This window comes from Chiloscyllium punctatum, chromosome 10 (assembly GCF_047496795.1).
Source record: "Chiloscyllium punctatum isolate Juve2018m chromosome 10, sChiPun1.3, whole genome shotgun sequence".
NCBI classification, from domain to species: Eukaryota; Metazoa; Chordata; class Chondrichthyes; order Orectolobiformes; family Hemiscylliidae; genus Chiloscyllium; species Chiloscyllium punctatum.
In genome coordinates this window covers 37,657,330-37,674,888 of record NC_092748.1, presented here as the reverse complement: position 1 = coordinate 37,674,888, position 17,559 = coordinate 37,657,330, and the positions used below count along the sequence as shown (strand labels likewise).

The 17,559-nt window shown below is 41.9% G+C and overlaps 1 protein-coding gene across 7 annotated transcripts in view; it reads right to left on the bottom strand.

Moving 5' to 3' along the window:
* Positions 1–17,559, bottom strand: part of ankrd44 (ankyrin repeat domain 44) — a 224,632-nt gene that overhangs the window by 122,322 nt on the left and 84,751 nt on the right. The gene's annotated exons all lie outside the window — the stretch shown is intronic.

Genomic DNA, 17,559 nt, shown 5'->3' with positions numbered 1-17,559 from the left:
CCAGGTCAAGGCAGCGGGCCGTAGAGGGGGTCGTTAGGGCCGACTACCTGCCCCTCTTCCGCAGTTACATTCAAGCCCGGGTGTCTCTGGAGAAGGAGCACGTGGTGCCCACCAACACCCTTGAGCTGTTCAGGGAGAGGTGGCGCCACAGGGAGTGGAGTGGAGTGGAGTGGAATGCATTGCATTATTTCCCTCTCTAATTCTATTTTGATTTAATCCCTGCCCTCCCCTTCACTGTTTGATCACGCAGCATTGCCCTTTGATATTAAGGACACTGCTTGTCACTGGCCACTCGGGTGTTTCTTTTCTTCCTGTTGGTGGAAATTGAATAAAGATTTGTGCACCTTGTGTCGCTCACTGTGCCTCACACCTGCACACACACAATATGGGTGCTGGGGGAAAAAATAAGCACTACCGCAGTTTGGTGTAGTGTGGGGGTAATGAATAAAAAAACAAAAAAAAAATATTAATAAACAGGAGAGTCAGAGGTTCAAAATAAAACAAGAGTATCAGAGGTTCTGTTCACTGAAAGCTGGCTCTGAGGGAGCTGGACAAAAGAAAAAAAAATAAGTTCTGCTCACTCTAGGAGCCAGCTCTGTGCTAGCTGGGTCAGTGTCATGTACTATGCATATGTAAATAGACTACCATCTGATGAAGGAGCGTTGCTCCGAAAGCTAGTGTGCTTACAATTAAACCTGTTGGACTATAACCCGGTGTTGTGAGATTTTTAACTATATAAATAAAGGGTGACTTGGTGACAGGATATCAGCTTTTAGAGTCATAGAGATATACAGTATGGAAACAGACCCTTCAGTCCAACCCGAACAGATATCCCAACCCAATCTAGTCCCACCTGCCAGCACCTGGCCCATATCCCTCTCAACCCTTCCTATTCATATATCCATCCAAATGCCTCTGAAATCTTGCAAATGTACCAGTCTCCACCACTTCCTCTGGCAGCTAGTCCCCTTGGGTCTCTTTTATATCTTTCCCCTCTCACTCTAAACCTATGCCCTCTAGTTCTGGATTCCCCGACCACAGGGAAAAGACTGTCTATTTATCCTATCCATGCTCCTCAATTTTGTAAACCTCTAAGGTCACCCCTCAGCCTCTGACGCTCCAGGGAAAACAGCCTGAGCCTGTTCAGCCTCTCCCCAATGCTCAAATCCTCCAACCCTGAAAACATCCTTGTAAATCTTTTCTGAACCCTTTCAAGTTTCACAACATATTTCCAATAGAAAGGAGACCAGAATTGCACGCATTATTCCAACAGTGGCCTAACCAATGTCCTGTACAGCCGCAACATGACCTCCCAATTCCTGTACTCAATACTCTGACCAATAAAAGAAAGCATACCAAACGCCTTCTTCACTATCCTACCTAACTGCGACTCCACTTTCAAGGAGCTATGAACCTGCATTCCAAGGTCTCTTTATTCAGCAACGCTCCCTAGGACCTTACCATTAAATGTGTAAGTCCTGCTAAGACTTGCTTTCCCAAAATGCAGCACCTCGCATTATCTGAATTAAACTCCATTTGCCACTTCTCCGCCCATTGGCCCATCTGATCAAGATCCTCTTGTAACCGGAGGTAACCTTCGCTGTCCACTACAACTCCAATTTTAGTGTCATCTGCAAACTTACTAACTGTACCTCTTATGTTTGCATCCAAATCATTTATGTAAATGACAAAAAGTAGAGGGCCCAGCACCGAGCCTTATGGCACTCCACTGGTCATACGCCTCCAATCTGAAAAACAACCCTCCACCACCACCCTCTGTCTTCTACCTTTGAGCCAGTTCTGTATCCAAATGGCTAGTTCTCCCTGTATTCAGTGAGATCTAACCTTGCTAACTAGTTCCCCATGGGGAACCTTGTCGAACGCTTTACTGAAGTCCATATAGGTCACAACTACCGCTCTGCCCTCATCAATCCTCTTTGTTACTTCCCCAAAAAACTCAATTAAGTTTGTGAGACATGATTTCCCATGTACAAAGCCATGTTGACTATCCCGAATCAGTCCTTGCCTTTCCAAATACATGTACATCCTGTCCCTCAGGATTCCCTCCAACAACTTGCCCACCACCAAGGTCAGGCTCACCAGTCTATAGTTCCCTGGTTTGCCCTTCATACCCATCTTAAAGAGTGGCACCACGTCAGCCAACCTCCAGTCTTCCGGCACCTCATCTGTGACTATCGATGATACAAATATCTCAGCAAGAGGCCCAGCAATCACATCTCTAGCTTCCCAGAGTTCTCGGGTACACCTGATCAGGTCCTAGGGATTTATTCACCTTTGTGCGTTTCAAGACATCCAGCACTTCCTCCTCTGTAATATGGACATTTTGCAAGGTGTCACCATCCACTTTGTTACTCTCTATATCTTCCATATCCTTTTCCACAGTAAATACTGACACAAAATATTCATTTAGTACCTCCCCCATTTTCTGTGGCTCCACACAAAGGCCACCTTGCTGATCTTTGAGGGGACCTTTTCTCTCCCTAGTTACCCTTTTGCCCTAAATGTATTTGTAAAAACCCTTTTTGTGGAGTTATTTCACATAAAAGGAGACAGATGATTAAAACCTTGGCCAAATCAGCAGGTATCACTGAGTATCTTAAAAGAAAGAAATGTGCAAAGAAGCGAAGCAGTACAGGTCCTAATCAATTGAAGGCATGCCCACCAATCATGATTAAAGCTGGGATTCTCCAGCGGCCAAAATTAAAGGAACGCAGATATCTCAGAGGGTTGTGGAGCTAGACAAGATTACTGGCATCAGAATCGGGGACGTGGAAACACTTAATAGGAATGAGACTTTGAAAATAAAAGCAGCACTGAAACATTCTGGATTCAAGATTGAATGTAATTTTATATTTTTGCCCCTTTGTTGTTGGATGGTAGCTCTGGTCTTATTCTGCTTTTCACCTTTGTTCATTGAGATACACCTTTGCTTCATTACTTGTCCCATGATCACATTTTGCCTTTCCTTTTGTCATTTACACTGTTCTGCTTTACACCCTATTATCCAGCTTTCCATTTATCGTTCTGAACATCTTAACCACCTGTCCACTTCTTGTCTTACCTTGTTTTAAAACCTACAAACTGATTCAATGCCAAGTACTCCCAGTTCTGAAAAGAACCATTGATCTGCAGTGTAAATTCTGTTTCTCTCTTCATAGATGCTGCCAGACACGTTGAGTATCAATAGCAGTGCTCATTGTTTCTTTTTTCTTTTTCATCCATCATAATCAGTTATTCAAACAAAAAAGTAAAAGGATTGTTGGTAAAAACTTGGGTTAACTAGTTTAAGACACATGACATTAAAAAGACGACAAAACTATGTATGTAAAAGACTTCTTCTTCCAGAATATTAATTGTCAACTGGTGACTGAATTGCAGCCAAAGATTTAATACCACTAAGAGCCAGCATTTGCAACTCACCTCCACATAGAAAAAGGACTTTCACCAGGTTAAAACAAAACAAGAAAACTGAACAGAAAATGCATTTCATAGAACTATGACAGGTTTTAGGACTATGCAATACTTTCAATAGGTTTTACATAAAATTTAAACAAATCTTAGCACTATGGGATCAGTTCTTTTTGTGACTGCAACAGCGATGCTCCAGTCAAATTATCAAGACTCCTCTGAAAGCACTGTTCAGCAAATACAAAGAATCAGGAACTGAAGTAAAAAACAGGTCCTTAGGTTTATGTACCTCAGGATTATGACATGCCACATGCAAAGAGATCAGACATGATACCTAATGGTATTGTTCCTGGAATAATAATCCAAAAACCCAAGAAATGTTCTGGAAACCTAGATTTGAATCTCATCACAGCAAATAGTGGAATTTAAATTTAATAAAAATCTGAAATTAAAAAATTAATAGTGACCATAAAACCGTAGTCAATTGTTGCAACAACCCATCTGGTTCACTGATGTCCTTTACGGAAGTAAAATGACCATCCTTACATGTGACTCCAGACCAACAGAAATATGGTTGACTCATAACTGCACGTAATTCACTCAGTATGGCAACTGCTCTGCCCAAGACTGCAAGAAATTAGAATTTTGAATACAGTCCAGTCCATCATGCAAACCAGTTTCCCATCCATTAACTATCTATACTTCCTGCTGCCTCGGGAAAGCAGCTAACATAATCAAACACCCTTCACATCAGTTACATTCTTTTCCATCATCTTGTATCAGGCAGACGAAACAAAAATTTGAAAACGCGTACCAGGAGATTCTTCCCCACTTATTAGACTTCTGAACAGATCTCTCTTACATTAAAGTTGATCTTTCCTTGCACCTTCTCTGCAGCTGTAACATATATCCTACGTTCTGTTTTATTACCCTGATGTCCTTATGTAAGGTATGATTTTCCTGGATAGCACGCAAAACAATACTTTTCAGTGTCTCCGTGCATGTGACAATAATAAATCTAATTGTATCAACTGTTTATGAAATCTCAAAAGTAATAAAACTAGGAGGTGCCAGCTGACATTGCTGATGTAGTTTTCATTGGCTAAGACAAACAGAGACCTGTCAACCCTTCAAATTCCTCATCAACATCTGGGGCTTGTTCTAAAATCTCAGACTGGTCAAGCAAAAGCCAGATTCTCAGAATAATATCTTACACACAGAATAATATCATTACAGTCCTCAACATTGATTCTGGATTCCATGAAGCCTCATCATGTCAGATGAAATATTGGCAAGGAAATCTCCTGCTGATTACCACTTCTGCCATCCTCCAAACCCCAGCTGATAAATCAGTAACTCCTCCAATTCACAACCTGCAACCTCATGGCCGAACAATTCCCCATTCCGATATACTGATACAATTATAGTCAAGGGATCAACCCTCAATAAAAACTGCAGGATGACGTGCCAGGAGCAGCATCCAAAACGGAGGTATCAGTGTGGTGAAGGTACATAACAGGACGACTAGCTTGCTGAACAGCATAAATAGCAAGTGGTTGACAGCGCTAAGCAACACCACAACCAATGGATCAGACCCAAGCTCTGCAGTCCTGCCACATCCAGTCATTAACAGTGGTGGACAGGTAAATACCTGAAGAGGATGAAGTTCCACAAATATCACTCTTATTAACAGGGAAGCTCACCACAACAGTGCAAAACAGAAGGTCAAAGCACTAATAACAATCTTCACCCAGCAAACTGGATCCATCCTAGACTCCTGCAGAGGTCCCCAGCATCAAAGATGCCAGTCTTTAGCGAACTGAATTCAATCCACACATCAAGCAGGAGGCACTGAATATTAAATAGCAAAATTTAATGGTCCTGTAACATTTAGCAATTAAACTGAAAAGTGCACTCCTGGACTTGCCAAAGATGTTCTACTTCAGCTACAATATTCATCTCACCACTAGTAAAAATTTGCCAAAGTGTATCCCATACAAAAAAAAGGTTGAATCTAACCAGCCAAATGCCCCAATCTACAATCAACCGTAAGGTGATGGAAGGTGAAATTAACAGCACTATCAAGCGGTACTGGCTTAGGGAACATAGGAACAGGAGTAGGCCATTCAGTCCATTGAGCTTATGCCACAATTCAGTACTATCATGACTGATCGATACTTCGAATCCCTTTCATAACACTATACACCAATGGTAATCAGAAATCTATCAATCAATCTCTAATTTAAACATATTCTAAAACTGAGCTGCCACAGCCCTCTGTTGTACAGAATTCCAAAGGTTTACAACCCTCGAGGAAAAAGAAATTCTCATCACAAATCCATGCTCGATCTCCCCTTTATTAAATTGTGCCCCTTGAGTCGAGGCACTTTGACCAGAAGAAACATCTTACCTACATCTACCTTGTTTACCATTTAAATATTTTATAAAGTTTAAATATGACCACCTCTTTCTTCAAAACTATGAAGAATATAAGCCCAGTTTGCTAAATATCTCTTCACTGGACAGTCCTATCATCCCAGAACAAGACTGGTAAACCTTCACTGTACTCCCTCTATGACAAAAATATCTTTCCTGAAAGAAAGAGACTCAAGTCCTCTTGCAATTAAGGCTAACATTCCATTAGCCTTTCTGATAGCTGGCTACGTATGCATTAAGCTTTCCGTGACTTAGCAACAAGGACACATAGGTCATTTTGTACATCTATTCTTTTCAAATTCTTACCATTTAACAAATACTTTGTTCACAGATCATTATTATATCCCATCTTCCATTTTCTAGTCTATTCACTAAGTCTGTCTAAATCCTGCTGAAGCCACTTAAGATGCTCCTCACAATGTACATTTCCACTTAGCTTTCTATCATCTGCAAATTTGGAAAGATTACATTTGGACAACATCTCCAAATCACTGATATATTTGTGAACAGGTGTGGCCCCAAATACTGATCCGTGTAGTACCCCAATAGTCGCAGCCTGCCAACTAAACTATGATCCATTTATTCCTATTCTCGGTTTTCTGTCAGTTGGACTATCATTCATCCAGTCATAAACGTTACCTCCTTTCTCACGTGCTTTAATTTCTCTAACCAGCTTCCTCTGATGGTCTGTATCAAAAGCGTTCTGAAATTTAAGTATACTACATCTATTTGTGGTTCTCTATCAATTTTGTTGGGATCATCTTCAAAAACTACAAGTTTGTCATGATTTACCATGTACAAATCCATGCCAATTATTCCCAATCAGATCATTGTCAACCAAGTGTTGATTTATCCCAAGGTTCACCAATCAATTCAAGCATTTCCCTCCTGATGATCCAAGGTCAATTCTGGATCTAATTAGCCAAATTTTCTTAAATCTAAAAGGCACAACCTTGCTATCAGTCACCCATGCAGGACCTTATCAAAAGCATTGGTCCAAACTGATAATGACAAATGCATTGTCCTTATACAGTCATAAAATCATACAATGCAGAAACAGGTCTTTCAGCCCACCATTCTATGCCAATCAATAGACACCAAACTACACTAATCCCATGTACCTGCACTTGGCCATAGCCTATTATGCCCTGGCATTGAAACACTTCTTTAATGTTGCAGGAGTACCTGTCTCCACTACCCTCTCAGGCCATAGGTTCCATATTTCTACAACCCCTTCTAATTCAAGTCATGATATATTTTATGAATATGTCTTCTGCAACTAGTTAGAACTATGCTAGCACAGTCTGAGAACTTCCCCTTTGAACAACACTTTCTAACCTGGATGTTTTTAATACACATTCTTCATCAAAATGTTCAATTATAGATTACTGTGATTTAAAAGGAATATATAAGAATTGTACAGAAAAGTGCCATGAATTTTCTTTTCAAAGGTGTCAAGGGGATTTAGCACAGATCTCCTTTAGACCATTTACTGCTCATCTTAAACTTATGCCTTCTTGGCTAAAGACATGTCTGCCATGGGAAAAAGATTCTCACACTGTCTTTGCCTCTCAATTTTGTATACCTCAGTTGGAGCATCCCTCAGTCTCCTCTGCTCCAAGAAAAAAGATAGACGATCTAATCACTCCTCATAACTGACTTTTCATCCCAAGCAACATTCTGGTAAATCTCCTCTGCACCCTCTCCAGTACAATTACATCCTTCTGATAGTGTGGCAACCAGAACTGCACCGGTATTCCATCTGTGTTCTGATGTTTTGTGAAGATGGAACAAGATTTCCATGCTACTTCATTCTTTGCCCTGGCTGATGAAGGCAAGCATCTCATATGCCTTCTTCACCAACCTATCTACCTGTGTCAACACCTTCAAGTATCTGTGGATTTGTATACTAAAGGTCTCTTTCCTCTTCAGCACTCACTAGGGACCAACCATTGTGTATATCCTTCCTTTCCTGGATCGCCCAAAATGCAACACCTACCACATATCAGGATTAAGTTCCATTTAGCACTGCTGTGCCCAATTTATCTGTTGATCAGTATCAGACTACAGACTGAAACCTTCCTCCATACTGTCAACATAATGACCAATTTTTGTGGCACCCAGTGATTAAACCTTCTATATTCACAACCAAGCCATAAGTTTACATAAACATCATCAAGGACACAGCCCTGACTCCTGTAGTACACCACTAGTCACAGAATTCCAATTACCAAAAGCATTCCTCCACCATCATTTGCCTCCTATTTGCAAACCAATTTTGAATCCAGTTTGACAATTTACATTGGATCCCGTGGGCTGTTAGATTTTGGATCAACCTCCCATGTGAGACCTTGAAGGAATGCCATACTGAAGACCAGGTAAACCACATTAACTGCTCTACCTTTATCTATCTATCTATATAAAGGTTTTATTAATATATAGTCACCCTTCCAAAAAAAACTCAATTAAATTTGTCAGACAGGATCTCCCCTTTACAAATCCATGCTACTCCTGATCAAACCCTGCCTTTCCAAGTGTTGATAAATCAGATTTTTTTTTCGAGCAATTTCCCTATCATTGAGATCAGACCAACTGGTGTGTAATTAGGGAGTCTATCCATGTTACCCTTCTTGAACAAAGGAACCACATTAGCTATCCTCCAGTCATCTTGCATTTTACCTGTGGCCAAAATATTAAATAGCTCTGACATGGCACCAACTATCTCCTCCCTGGTCTCTCACAGCAGCTTGAAATCCATCTCATCAAACCCTCAGAATTTATGCACCTTTATGCCTGCTAAAATATCTAATACTTCCTCATTAATCTTGACATTCTCTCAAACCTTAACCATCCCACTGAAATTCCCAGCTAGCTTGTCTTTCATTGAATACAGATGTGAAGTACAGAGGAACCTTGATTATCAGAACGAGATGGGCAGGCATTACTTCGTTCAAGTAATTGATTATTTGGTTAATTGAAGTTTCCTTTTTCCTTGCTCTATCTGCCTTGCTCCCTCTGTCTCAGGGTTTCTGAACAGACATACTTGTGTGTAAGGGACCTGCAGCATTGCTGAAGCACCTCCCCTGCACCCCCAACACTCCCCGTCCAACCCCGCCACCATCCAACCACACCGCCACCCCACCCCCCACTCCCTCTCTGGGGCAGCCAGACTGGATCTTCTTCGGATAGTCCAAAATTCCCAAATAATTGGAGGTTCTTCTGTATTCATTTAAGACCACATCCTCAGGCTTCACACACAGGGAGGTTATAATGTAACTGTATAAAAACTAAGCTATGCCACAGAGAGTAGAGTACTCTGAGCAGACCAGAAGCCAAACTAGACCAACCATATAAACATTATGACTACAAGAACGGGTCAGAGACTACAAATCCTCCAGCAAATAACTGCATTTCATGTCTCCCCAAAGCCTGTCCATCACCTACAAGGGACTGTCAAGAGTCTAATGGAATATTATACATGGGTGCAACTCCAACAACATTTAAGAAGCTTGACCCCATCCAGGACAAAACAGCTTGCCTAATTGACACCTCACCCACAATCCTTAACTCACTCCACTGATGCTCAGTTACAGTAATGTTTACCATCTACAAGACACACTGCAGAAATTCATCAAGACTCCTTAGAAAACACCTTTCAAACGTGTAACCATTACCATCTAGAAGGAACAGAGCAGCAGATTCATGAACCATCACCACCTGCAGGTTTACCAACAAACCATTCACCATCCTGACTTAGAAATATGTCACCATTACCTCTGGGCTGCTGGGTTAACTTTCGAATGACATTGCGCGACTACCTACATTAAATGAACTGCAGCAGTTCAAGAGGTAGTTCACCTTCTCAAGAACAACTAGTTATAGGCAATAAATGCTGGTTGTATTGAGATGCAGGTAGCCTTGCATTACATCATCCAATGTGCTAGTTGGATCACCAGGATAACATGACCCATTCTGGCTACCACCCCTTTGAAAGAATATATATAAAGTCGGCTGGAGTACAGTGTAGATTTTCCAGAACAAACTGAATTCTAAGGGTTAAATTAAAAGAGATTCCACAAACTGAATATTTCTTGTAACTGAAATGTTTAAGAAAGGTCTCGATCAAAGCTTATGGGAAACAGATGAATAGATAGAGAAAGATTTCTCAGGTTGGGTGTTCAACACTAGAGTCTAAAAGTTTTTAATTTTGCTCCTGGAAAGGATAATGCAAAAGGGTAGTCAAAGTTTGGAACACTTAGAAATGCAATTGTTGAGAGATCAATGTTAACTTAAATCTGAGATTAATACTTTTGATTTAAAAAAAAATCAAGGGACAAAAGATAGTTAGGTCAGAGATTAGTTAAAACAGCTTGGTATAGCGTAATAGATATTTTTTTAATCAACCTGGACTTGAACTCACCTGGTCCAAAAGGAAGATAAACTACTACTGCATAAGAACTTGTAAGAAAGCAGAAATGGCTAAAGGGGCTAACTGATCAACACCTGCTCCTACATTATTCTCAAATTAATGTTAAGCATAATCTCTAACCAGATACTACATAAAAAACACCTTTTGGATCAGGGAGTTTTAAAAGTCAATTTAAATTAGTTCTGAAGTCATCATTGGTGATGCAGACACAAGGCAAAAATTATGGAAGTAAAATTTATATTCAAAAGCCACGACCAATTCAAAATATTATCAGTTTTCAACACGTATATGAAGGATATCACAAAGCCACTTCAGCTTTAAGTGCACTCATGTTATTAAATAAATTCACCTGTTCATTGGTGAAGGCTCTCAAATGAAAACTAAATCCAAGTAAAACGGAAATATCATAGCTTTTAGAAGGCTGCAACGAAGGGCTAAAAGATCTAAAGCAGTTTTCTCAATCTCCAAACTTGGTAATTTTCCTCCTGTACAAATCAATCTTCAGTCCTATTAACAAGTATGGACTCAATTTTAATATATTAGCATGATCATTTAGATTTTACTTTGTACTGTACTTCTATCACCTTCAGATCATTTTTGCTTAGAAGAAAAAAAATTGAGGATTGGGAAGTGCAACTATAGCTGCTGTACTTTCAGAAATGTACTAATACCAATTCAGGAGAATTGAAATCGCATTGGCACAATGAATTATTTGATATTTTTGTCAGGCGACCTCTAAATGCAACATTTAGTTAAAGTCACTGTTGTGTAAGGAAATTAGGACCCTGGAGCAAACTTACCATGAAGTCACAAAGCTACATACCACTGTGTATAATTGTCACAGTGTGGCAAAGTTAGAACAGACTACAAAGACTGCAGGAAGTTTGAGATGAGAATGAACTCCCTGGAAGAACATGAGACCAGACTACGTCAGAACATTCTGCTCTCTGGAAGAAACAGAGAGCTAATAGATTATGAACACATGCATAGATTACTCACTGATTATTGTAACCAAGTCAGAGCCTGGCTCATCTAAAATTAATACTAAATACTGCAATTCATGGTAATGTATAAAAATAATACCATTTGTTAAGTTAAAGGCTGAAGACAGCCCTTGACTTTGCTTTCTCCTCAACTAGTAGTGAGATCACACAAACAAGTTAAAGCACAACATACACACTCAGAAGCAATATAGAGAAGAGTTATGGGGCAGGTTAATTATGTCAAAGGATGAGTTATAAGAAAACATTTGAAAAACTTGACTCTTGTACACTTGAAGGGCACCATTGAAAGTAGTTTGTCCTGCAGCCACGGTATGGTGATGGAGTGCATGAGTGATGTAGGTTGCAAATGAGGCAACAAAAACAGGATCTTGATCAGATGGGCCAATGGGCCGATGGAGTTTAATTCAGATAAATGAGAGGTGCTGCATTTTGGGAAAGCAAATCTTAGCAGGACTTATACACTAATGGCAAGGAGACCTTCAGAAGTGCAGGTTCATAACTCCTTGAAAGTAGAGTCGCAGGTAGATAGGATAGTGAAGGCGGCGTTTGGTATGCTTTCCTTTATTGGTCAGAGTATTGAGTACAGGATTTGGGAGGTCATGTTATGGCTGTACAGGACATTGGTTAGGCCACTGTTGGAATATATACTGGATTAGTGGTGCTGGAAGAGCACAGCAGTTCAGGCAGCATCCAACGAGCAGCGAAATCAACGTTTCTGGCAAAAGCCCTTCATCAGGAATAAAGGCAGTGAGCCTGAAGCGTGGAGAGATAAGCTAGAGGAGGGTGGGGGTGGGGAGAGAGTAGCATAGAGTACAATGGGTGAGTGGGGGAGGAGATGAAGGTGATAGGTCAAGGAGGAGAGGGTGGAGTGGATAGGTGGAAAAGAAGATAGGCAGGTCGGACAAGTCAAGGAGACAGTAACTGAGCTGGAAGTTTGAAACCACTCCCCACCTCTTCCTCCGCTACATTGATGACTGCATTGGCGCCACCTCATGCTCCCGCGAGGAGGTTGAGCAATTCATCAACTTCACCAACACATTCCACCCTGACCTTAAATTTACCTGGACTATCTCTGACACCTCGCTCCCCTTCCTGGACCTCTCCATCTCCATTAGTGACGACCGACTTGACACTGACATTTTTTACAAACCCACTGACTCCCATAGCTACCTGGATTACACCTCTTCCCACCCTATCTCTTGCAAAAATGCCATCCCGTATTCCCAATTTCTCCGCCTCCGCCGTATCTGCTCCCAGGAGGACCAGTTCCACCATAGGACACACCAGATGGCCTCCTTCTTTAGAGACCTCAATTTCCCTTCCCACGTGGTTAAAGATGCCCTCCAACGCATCTCGTACACATCCCGCACCTTCGCCCTCAGACCCCACCCCTCCAACCTTAACAAGGACAGAACGCCCCGGTGCTCACCTTCCACCCTACAAACCTTCGCATCAACCAAATCATCCGCCGACATTTCCGCCACCTCCAAAAAGACCCCACCACCAGGGATATATTTCCCTCCCCACCCCTTTCCGCCTTCCGCAAAGACCGTTCCCTCCGTGACTACCTGGTCAGGTCCACACCGCCCTACGACCCACCCTCCCATTCTGGCACTTTCCCCTGCCACCGCAGGAACTGTAAAACCTGTGCCCACACCTCCTCCCTCACCTCTATCCAAGGCCCTAAAGGAGCCTTCCACATCCATAGTTTCACCTGCACATCCACCAATATCATTTATTGTATCCGTTGCTCCCGATGTGGTCTCCTCTACATTGGGGAGACTGGGCGCCTCCTAGCAGAGCGCTTTAGGGAACATCTCCGAGACACCCGCACCAATCAACCACACCGCCCCGTGGCCCAACATTTCAACTCCCCCTCCCACTCTGCCGAGGACATGGAGGTCCTGGGCCCCCTTCACCGCCGCTCCCTCACCACCAGACGCCTGGAGGAAGAACGCCTCATCTTCCGCCTCGGAACACTTCAACCCCAGGGCATCAATGTGGACTTCAACAGCTTCCTCATTTCCCCTTCCCCCACCTCATCCTAGTTTCAAACTTCCAGCTCAGTTACTGTCTCCTTGACTTGTCCGACCTGCCTATCTTCTTTTCCACCTATCCACTCCACCCTCTCCTCCTTGACCTATCACCTTCATCTCCTCCCCCACTCACCCATTGTACTCTATGCTACTCTCTCCCCACCCCCATCCTCCTCTAGCTTATCTCTCCATGCTTCAGGCTCACTGCCTTTATTCCTGATGAAGGGCTTTTGCCCGAAACGTTGATTTCGCTGCTCGTTGGATGCTGCCTGAACTGCTGTGCTCTTCCAGCACCACTAATCCAGTATTTGATTTTCAGCATCTGCAGTCATTGTTTTTACACTGTTGGAATATTGCATGCAGTTCTGGTCTCCTTCCTATTGGAAAGATGTTGTGAAACTTGAAACGGTTGAGAAAAGATTTACAAGGATGTTGCCCGGGTTGGAGGATTTAAGCATTGTGGAAAGGCTGAACAGGTTGGGGCTGTTTTCCCTGGACCATCAAAGGCTGAGGGGTGACCTTATAGAGGCTTACAAAATTATGAGAGGCATGAATAGGATAAATAGACAAAGTTTTTTTCCCTGTGGTCAGGGAGTCCATAACTAGAGGGCTGAGGTTTAGGGTGAGGGGGGGAAAGATATGAGAGAGACCTAAGGGGCAACTTTTTCATACAGAAGATGGTATGTGTATGGAATGAGCTGCCAGAGGATGTGGTGGAGGCTGGTACAATTGCAACATTTAAGAGGCATTTGGATGGGTATATGAATAGGAAGGGTTTGGAGGGAAATGGGCCGGGTGCTGGCAGGTGGGACTAGATTGGGTTGGGATATCTGGTCGGCATGGACAGGTTGGACCGAAGGGTCTGTTTCCATGCTGTACATCTCTATGACTCTATGATAAGTCATGCTGACTCCTTTATTCCGGATGACGTCAAACTTCCAGAGTGTTAATGTATTGAGTATAAAAAGCTGCACCTTTCCAAGCAAATTGAAAATGTCCCATCACACTCCTGATGTATTTTCTAACTGCTGCAGAGACGCTGGGCAGTCAGGTAGTAAGTTTCTTACCAAATTATTTATATACTTTGTCCTGTTCATGTTCTGCTCAATGGTAACTCTGTAAATATTGATGGCAGAAAATTACAAACTATATTACTCAAAGTCATGAGGAGGTGTTTAGACTCATTTGTTGGCAAATGTCAAAGTCTGGCATTTAGTCAGTGGTACTTGTTATTTGTCCTGCTTTCCTTGATCACAGACTACTATTTTATATTACGAGTGGCAAAACTGAACTTAACATTATGCAATTAACAGCAAATGGCCCTACTTCTGACCTAATGATGGATAGCATGGCTTTGATGAAGAAGCCAAAGATGCTTTGAGGGTCTCAGACATTGGACTGAAGACTCCAGCAGCAATTTCCTGGGGGAGACAAAGTGTCATAATCAGAGATATACAGCACAAAAACAGACCCTTCGGTCCAACTTGTCCATGCTGACCAGATATCCCAACCCAATCTAGTCCCACCTGCCAACACCCGGCCCATATTCCTCCAAACCCTTCCTATTCATATACCCATCCAAATGCCTTTTAAACATTGCAATTGTACTAGCCTTCACCACTTCGTCTGGCAGCTCATTCCATATATGCACCACCCTCTGTGTGAAAAAGTTGCCGTTTAGGTCTATTTATATCTTTCCCCTCTTACCCTAAACTTGTCCCCTCTAGTTCTGGGCTCCCCCACCCCAGGGAAAAGACTTTGCCTATTTATCCTATCCACACCCCTCATGATTTCATAAACCTCTATAAGGTCACCCCTCAGCTTCCAACGTTCCAGGGAAAACAGCCCCAGCCTGTCCAACTTCGGCCTATAGCTCAAATTCTTCAACCCTGGCAACATCCTTGTAAATATTTCCTGAACCCTTTCAAGTTTCACGACATCTTTCCAATAGGAAGGAGACTAGAATTGCACGCAATATTCCAAACGTGGTCTAATGTCCTGTACAACCGCAACATGACTCAACTCCTGTACTTAATACTCTGACCAGTAAAGGAAAGCATATTAAATACCACCTTCACTATCCTATCTACCTGCAACTCCACTTTCAAAGAGATATAAACTTGCATTCCAAGGTCTCTTTGTTCAGCAACACTCCCGAGGACCTTACCATTAAGTGTATAAGTCCTACTCTGATTTGCTTTCCCAAAATGCAGCACCTCACATATATCTAAATTAAACTCCATCTGCCACTCCTCAGCCCATTGGCCCATCTGATCAAGATCCTGTGGTACTCAGAGGTAACCTTCTTTGCTGTCCACTATACCTCCGATTTTGGTCTCATCTGCAAACTTGCCAACCACACCTCTTATGCTCACAGCCAAGTCATTTATATAAATGACGTAAAGTAACAGATCCAGCACCGATCCTTGTGGCACTCCACTGGTCATAGGCCTCCCGTCTGAAAAGCAACCCTCCACCACCACACTCTACCTTTGAGCTAGTTCTGTATACAAATGACTAGTTCTCCTTGTACTTGAGATCTAATCTGGCTAACTAGTCTCCCATAGGGAACCTTGTCGAAAGCCTTACGGAAGTCCATATACACATTACTGAACAGCCATTCTTCTTTGTGCTAGGTATAGTTTTAATCAGTGAACAGCTCCAATTGTGTTCCATTTTATAGGTCTTCTTGATGTCATACTCTTGCAAATGTTGCTTTGATGTAAAGGACAGTTGACCTTACCTCATTTCTTGAATTCAACATTTTTGACCACATTTGGACTAAAAATCTAGTGAGGACTGGAGCAAAGTGATCCTTATATAACCCAAAATGAGCTTTGGTGAACAGGTAGGTACTGCTTGACAGCATTGTTGATAATACTTACCACTATATTGATGATGATTGAATTAAGAAAAATGGGTAGTTACATTTAACTTTTACCACCCTCTGTGTTTCTTCCAAACGATATTCAAAAGAAGTACCGTTTCTTTAACATAATGGGTCACAATCAGTAGTAGTTTTCCTTCCCTATTCTTGATCTGACACCATGAGATTTTATAATGTCTAGAATCAACATTCAGAAGCTCCTGGGTCATCTTTCTAGACAACCTATCACTTTGCTGCCACCTTTGAGTGTCTATCATACTGATGGAAAGGGACATACCCAGAGATAGTGATATAGGAGTGGAAACGTTAGCTAAAAGGAATAATGAAGTGACTGTGTGGCCACTCTCCCAATGCTTGGCACAAGTACTCAGATGTCAGTCAAGGGGACTTAGCAAAGTCACCTTGGCCTGGCATGCATATTTCCTGTCTGGAGCCTGAATCAAATGCTAGGTGACAGTCCTAGTTTTGTTCTCAGCACACTTTCGTAGTAGCCAATCACTGAATTATAGTAAACTGTCAAGTAATTTCAAAATACAATTTAGAACCAAACACCTTCGCATAGTTCTCAAGTCAAATACAGGACAAACAGGTATCGACAGAGGATTTTGTACGACAAGGATACCAGTGAACTAGGCGAATCTTTAGAATAATCTGCAAGTTTAATGGTTGCCATTAATGATACCGGCTTCTTTATTCCACACTTACTTAACAAACAGAACTTCAACTCATGTTTGCTGACTATCAATACTTTTGAATTATGATCTAGTGATATAACAATGCCACACACCCTTAGGGCACTTAAGGTCATTGGAGCCAGTGAGGTCAAGGGCAATTCGAAGCATCAATAGACAATATTACATAATTAATTTCAATTTTGTTTAATTGTCAGAGTTTTGAGTACAGGAGTTGGGAGGTTATGTTGTGCCTGTACAGGACATTGGTTAGGCCACTGTTGGAATATTGCATAGGATTCGGATCTCCTTGCTATCAGAAAGATGTTGTGAAACTTGAAAGGGTTCAGAAAAGATTTACAAAGATGTTGCCAGGGTTGGAGGATTTGAGCTATAGGGAGAGGTTGAATAGGCTAGGGCTGTTTCGCTTTGAGAGGTGAGCTTATAGAGGTTTACAAAATCATGAGGGGTATGGATATGATAAATAGACAAAGTTTTTTTTCCCCTGAGGTGGGGGAGTCCAGAGTTAGAGGGCATACGTTTAATGTGAGAGGGGAAGATATAAAAGAGACCTAAGGGGCAACGTTTTCACGCAGAGGGTGGTACGTGTATGGAATGAGCTGCCAGAGGACGTGGTGGAGGCTAGTATAATTGCAACATTTAAAAG